At 39.0% G+C, this 7154-nt stretch overlaps 1 long non-coding RNA gene across 1 annotated transcript in view; it reads right to left on the bottom strand.

Moving 5' to 3' along the window:
- Positions 1-2992: 2992 nt before the first annotated feature.
- Positions 2993-7154, bottom strand: part of LOC131382571 (uncharacterized) — a 52401-nt gene continuing 48239 nt past the window's right edge. The window contains exon 3 of the long non-coding RNA XR_009212140.1: positions 2993-3138. This is a non-coding gene — a long non-coding RNA (uncharacterized LOC131382571). The remainder of the gene's footprint in view (positions 3139-7154) is intronic.

The following is a 7154-nucleotide window of genomic DNA, read 5'->3' as shown; positions in this document are numbered from 1 at the left end:
AGCAAGACTAATAAAGAAGAAAAGAGAGAAGAATCAAATAGACACAATAAAAATGACAAAGGGGATATCACCACCGATCCCATAGAAATACAAACTACCATGAGAGAATACTATAAACACCTCCATGCAAATAAACTAGAAAATCTAGAAGAAATGGATAAATTCCTCAACACATACACTCTCCCAAGACTAAACCAGGAGGAAGTTGAATCTCTGAATAGACCAATAACAGGCTCTGAAATTGAGGCAATAATTAATAGCTTACCAATCAAAAAAAGGTCCAGAACCAGATGGATTCACAGCCAAATTCTACCAGAGGTACAAGGAGGAGCTGGTACCATTCCTTCTGAAACTATTCCAATCAATAGAAAAAGAAGGAATCCTCCCTAACTCATTTTATGAGGCCAGCATCATCCTGATACCAAAGCCTGGCAGAGACACAACAAAAAAAGAATTTTTTAGACCAATATCCTTGATGAACATTGATGCAAAAATCCTCAATAAAATACTGGCAAACTGAATCCACCAGCACATCAAAAAGCTTATCCACCTTGATCAAGTGGGCTTCATCCCTGGGATGCAGGTCTGGTTCAACATATGAAAATCAATAAATGTAATCCAGCATATAAACAGAAACAAAGACAAAAACCACATGATTATCTCAATAGATGCAGAAAAAGCCTTTGACAAAATTCAACAACTCTTCATGCTAAAAACTCTCAATAAATTAGGTATTGATGGGACGTATCTGAAAATAATAAGAGCTATCTATGACAAACCCACAGCCAATATAATAGTGAATGGGCAAAAACTGGAAGGATTCCCTTTAGAAACTGGCACAAGACAGGGATTCCCTCTCTCACCACTCCTATTCAACATAGCGTTGGAAGTTCTGGCGAGGGCAATCAGGCAGGAGAAGGAAATAAAGGGTATTCAATTAGGAAAAGAGGAAGTCAAATTGTCCCTGTTTGCAGATGACATGATTGTATATCTAGAAAACCCCATCGTCTCAGCCCAAAATCTCCTTAAGCTGATAAGCAACTTCAGCAAAGTCTCAGGATACAAAATCAATCTGCAAAAATCACAAGCATTCTTATATACCCATAACAGACAAACAGAGAGCCAAATCATGAGTGAACTCCCATTCACAATTGCTTCAAAGAGAATAAAATACCTGGGAATCCAACTTACAAGGGATGTGAAGGACCTCTACAAGGAGAACTACAAACCACTGCTCAATGAAATAAAAGAGGATACAAACAAATGGAAGAACATTCCATGCTCATGGGTTGGAAGAATCAATATATTGAAAATGGCCATACTGCCCAAGGTAATTTATAGATTCAATGCCATCCCCTTCAAGCTACCAATGACTTTCTTCACAGAATTAGAAAAAACTACTTTAAAGTTCGTATGGAACCACAAAAGAGCCCACATTGCCAAGTCAATCCTAAGCCAAAAGAACAAAGCTGGAGGCATCATGCTACCTGACTTCAAACTACACTACAAGGCTAAAGTAAACAAAACAGCATGGTACTGGTACCAAAACAGAGATATAGACCAATGGAACAGAACAGAGCCCTCAGAAATGATGCCGCATATCTACAACTATCTGATCTTTGACAAACCTGACAAAAACAAGAAATGGGGAAAGGATTCCCTATTTAATAAATGGTGCTGGGAGAACTGGCTAGCCATATGTAGAAAGCTGCAACTGGATCCCTTCCTTACACCTTATACAAAAATTAATTTAATATGGATTAAAGACTTACATGTTAGACCTAAAACCATGAAAACCCTAGAAGAAAACCTAGGCAATACCATTCAGGACATAGGCATGGGCAAGGACTTCATGTCTAAAACACCAAAAGCAATGGCAACAAAAGCCAAAATTGACAAATGGGATCTAATTAAACTAAAGAGCTTCTGCATAGCAAAAGAAACCACCATCAGAGTGAACATGCAACCTACAGAATGGGAGAAAACTTTTCCAATCTACTCATCTGACAAAGGGCTAATATCCAGAATCTACAATGAACTCAAACAAATTTACAAGAAAAAAACAAACAACCCCATCAAAAATTGGGCAAAGGATATGAACAGACACTTCTCAAAAGAAGACATTTATGCAGCCAAAAAACACATGAAAAAATGCTCGTCGTCACTGGCCATTAGGGAAATGCAAATCAGAACCACAATGAGATACCATCTCACACCAGTTAGAATGGCGATCATTAAAAAGTCAGGAAACAACAGGTGCTGGAGAGGATGTGGAGAAATAGGAACACTTTGACACTGTTGGTGGGACTGTAAACTAGTTCAACCATTGTGGAAGTCGGTGTGGCAATTCCTCAGGGATCTAGAGCTAGAAATACCATTTGACCCAGCCATCCCATTACTGGGTATATACCCAAAGGATTATAAATCATGCTGCAATAAAGACACATGCACACGTATGTTTATTGCAGCACTATTCACAATAGCAAATACTTGGAACCAACCCAAATGTCCAACAATGATAGAATGGATTAAGAAAATGTGGCACATATACACCATGGAATACGATGCAGCCCTAAAAAATGATGAGTTCATGTCCTTTGTAGGGACATGGATGAAACTGGAAAACATCATTCTCAGTAAACTATCGCAAGGACAAAAAACCAAACACCACATGTTCTCACTCATAGGTGGGAATTGAACAATGAGAACACATGGACACAGGAAAGGGAACGTCACACACCGGGGCCTGTTGTGGGGTGTGGGGACGGGGGAGGGATAGCATTATGAGATATACCTAATGTTAAATGACGAGTTAATGGGTGCAGCACACCAACATGGCACATGTATACATATGTAAGAAACCTGCACGTTGTGCACATGTACCCTAAAACTTAAAGTATAATAATAATAATAATAAAGAAAAAAAATGAAGTAAAGTTGTATTATATCACTTCCCCAAAGTCATAGAATATGTCTTTTTACTATGGTCCAGTTCTTTCTCTACTGAAATCTACACTATTAATCTTTCTTTGGGGCTCTGGGTTCTTCATGGGCAGGAATTTTATTATTCATCTCGGTATCCCTGCCCTGGGACAGCTCCGGGGTCTGAAGAGGCTCTCCACAAATGTGTCCACATGTCTGTTGAAAGAAACACACTGTTACAATATTGGGGATAATGGTTTTTCTTTTTAAAGGCTACAGTATAATTAATGGAGATCAAAGTGAAACACTACAAAAAAGCTTAAATGAAGGGAAAAGCTATCATCCAGTTTGGTCTTCATCTCGCCTCTCCTACCAGAGGACTCCACTAGTCTGGCTGTTACATTTCTTACAAGAGTTATCATCAACCTCTTCTAGATGTTGTTTTTTTAATTATCCATGTTAAGTATATCAAATCCAGTCACCTGTATCTTGAGAACTTCTCTCATTTCACATCCACATCTCCATTCTCACTGCTGAATTCTCATATGAGACCTTACTTCCCACCCTCCCTCCATTTCTGCCTTCATTTCCTCTCCTTTCCAGACTCATCTTCCTAAAATCTTCCTCTGCTATGTCACTCTCCTACTCATGAACTCACAATGGCTCCCTATTGCTTACCAACCAGTTGACATTGTCTTCTTATCACCCAAACTCCCTAAAAATCTCTTCCTGACCTACTTGATCTTACTTCCCACTCCTCCTGAAGTAAGCCTTCTATCTAAATCAAGAATCTTCCTGACAATACTCTTATCCTGCCTCTGAGCTTGAAATATTTATGAAGCATCTGACAGATAGTTGGAAAAATAGATATAAGACCAGAGAGAGTAGGAGCTGGCTCTATTCTGAGTAGTGAGTACTTGGGGTCATTGGAGTAGATGAGGTCACCCAGGTCAAGTATCTAAACCACAGCTCACAAAGAGATGGCCTTTGTTCTGAGTCCAATTTTTATTAGGCCCCCCAGATAATTTTAAAAAGAAACATTGAAGTAGTTGGTAATATTTTCAGACATGGCCTTTTGTATAAAAAACACATTTCCAACTTCGTTTGGAAGGGTTTTAGATCTGTGGCCAGTCCCCTCACCTGGCCACAATTAACTGGACATGGTTTGTATTTGAAGTGAAATCCATGATCATCGAGTTCACACGAAGTCTCCTTTCCCCTTCATCTTCTCTACTTGGAGTCTGTGACCCTTTGTGTAAAAGAAGTAGAAGAGAGAAGAAAGGTGGAAAGAGAAGTCAAAGAAAAAGGGGAAGGAAGAGAGAGAAAAGGAGAAAATGGGAATGGAGAAGCACAGAAAGAAGTGAAGAAACCCGAGAAAAGTGGGGTGTACAGGCTTTACTGCAAAGCTCAGAGTCTGAAGGAGGGAATCAGATGCTTAAGCTGGGCCAGGAGTAAAATTCCCCCAAAAAAGAAAAAGAATGATCACATCCAAGATGACATTGAAGCGCATGGTCAAAGACTGAGAGGCTATGAAATCAAAGCCCATCTGAAATACACATTTCCCATTACCTTTGTCTGTCTCCACCTGTGAAGGCTTCAGGCATGTCAGGCATCAATTTGCATATAAGTGTCTGCCATTAGCAGTATGCTCTGTCTTTCATTCCTGTACATAACGCTCACTTACTGTCAAAACTAACACCTTCACACCAGGCCTTTCCCTTTGTCCACATGCTGGCCTGCTGTGACCACAGCCAGAAAATCAGATCTGCTTAGATGAGGGTAAAAATAAAATCTGCAATGGAAATATTGTCCCCTCCACTATCCACTCCGGTGGCTCATCCAATTATGTCAGTATCTTTCCTTCCCAGGAGGTGACCTTCAGAGCATCACGGCTGCCATAGTCATGTCCACACATACAATGCAATATTTCGAGATACTTACAGCCTCCAAATCTAGGTTTTCTGTGACACTGCAGGATGTTTGGAAGTTTCAGAAAAGTGTCAAGAAGGCGAGTGATTTGGACTATAGAATGTACAGGTGCAACAAGGCGATGCTATCAGACAAGCTAAGAGTTAAGACATAAAATAAATCCTGCTTCAAGATAAAGTGGAAGAGTGGCTGGGCTCTCTAACTCGTGTTTCTTGGCACAAGGCCTTCATTAAATAAATCCCTACGAAGTGATGGATTGGATGAGTAGAATTGCAAACTGGATACGCTGCCTACTGTTGAAGAGATAAACAGAGTTTTCATCACCTATTTTATCCTCTAAATGTTATAGTTTGCCATTTCTGACAACCTCTGACAAGCTCTCTTATTAGCCTAACAGGAAAAATCTTGATAAACAAGTAAATATGGTTAGATCCTTTTGGGCTGTTTGCCTAAAATCTGGATTCATTGATCCATGCTCAGGCACCGACTGTTGTAATCTACATGTAATAGGCATTATGAGATTTAAGAAAAATAGCTCAGCTGCAGTTGAGTCAGTTTAGGACACATCATTAAAAAATTCCATTATCGCCGCTACAAGTTGGACTATTTGTCACCACAGAAGAGATGACAAGCTCAGAAATACTACATTTGTTATTATCAGATGATAAATGATATTCCATTAAAGCTGCAATACATCATCAGCAAAACTGCAAAGAAGATATCAAACCTATCAGGACTTGACTTATAATTTAATTTTCAAAAGCTGTCAACTAAAATTCTAAAGGCTAAGCATTTTCATTTTTAAAGTTCATCTTATTTATTTTCCTCATCTGTTAGTCTAATTTCGGTGATATGGCAAAAATAACTGATTATGTGCAATGTATAATTCTCTTCTTTTGATTAGGTAATACATCAGGTGTCACTTAGGTATTAAAAATTAAATGACAGATAATAAAACAAGAGAGTTCCATAAAACACGTCTTATTTTGATTTACTCACGTTTTGAAATATAACAGTAAAGGACAGGTCAATATTTGTTAAAGGCACACACATGCAGCAAAAAAGCATATTTACCCATTATTAAGCACTCTTTCATGCCATCTATAGGGGAGCTGAACATGCTTTTCTGTTTGGTGTTTATAAAATCTTTTCACAGATGGACAACTATTCTTTAGTTCAATTCTATAAATCATAATCACATATTTCTTCTACATGTGCAAGTGCTCATTATTTTCTGTTATTTTCATCACTACCAACATTAAGCACTCAAATGCTGACTGGGACAGGAACAATTCTTATCAATTTTTACTGGCATGAACATAAAGACACAGCCTTTCAATTTATGTGTCTTGCTCACACCCACAGCCTTGTAGACATATTTGAAAATATTTCTGGACCACCTGAGACTAGCTATAAGAATAGAATCAGCACATTTGGGAGCTGGAGAGCAACTTTGAGATCACCTGAAAGTCTGAGAGAAGGGAAGAAACTTGCCCGAAGTCACACAGTGAGTAAGTAAAAATGATTGGAGAAGAAGCCGTGATCTTGGAAGCCTACTCTAATTTATTTGTTATAACACCATGCTGATTTTTGGAGTCTTATAAAAAATGTGATGCTTATTACTCAGTTTTTGGCTAAAAGTCTGGCTTATAGTTGGTACTCCTTAAAGATTTTTTAATAAAGTGGACATACAAATGGATGGATGGACGGATGGAGGGATAAGTAGATGGATGGGACTGGATGGATAGATAGATGGATGGATGGGTGGGTGGATGGATGGATGAATGAATAATTGCCTAATTCTCTAATCCACCATATGAAGGTCTCGTTCATGTAAATAAAACCTCCAGAGCCTAACCCAATCCCACCTTTTAAAAATATAGAATGTAAGATATTTTCCACAGAGACTGTGCCCATGACCTCTCAGGTCTTGTAGAGCACTCCAAGGTACTCTAAAAAAGAATCTCTTTGCCCAACACTGAGCCGATCACAAGTATATGGCTTCACACCACACAGGGAAGCAAAGGAGCTAGTGCTCAGAGGCACCTTCTACTACTCAGAGATAGTGACACAACCACATGTCCAAATAGGTAAAGCTGCAGTTACATCTCACTGGCCCTGTGAGGCACTGGGGATGCCACACCTCTGTGACACAACAACGTATGGGCAAAATGAGAAAAAGAAGGGAAATAGAGTGAGTTTCCCAAAAACCAAATGAATTCATCCTCCTCCTCCACTACTACTACTACTACTTCTTCTTCTTCTTCTTCTTCTTCTTCTTCTTCTTCTTCTTCCTCCTCCTC

This window comes from Hylobates moloch, unplaced genomic scaffold, assembly GCF_009828535.3.
Source record: "Hylobates moloch isolate HMO894 unplaced genomic scaffold, HMol_V3 SCAFFOLD_63, whole genome shotgun sequence".
NCBI lineage: Eukaryota > Metazoa > Chordata > Mammalia > Primates > Hylobatidae > Hylobates > Hylobates moloch.
Note: the sequence above shows the minus strand (reverse complement) of the source record. Positions and strands in the feature narration are given on the sequence as shown.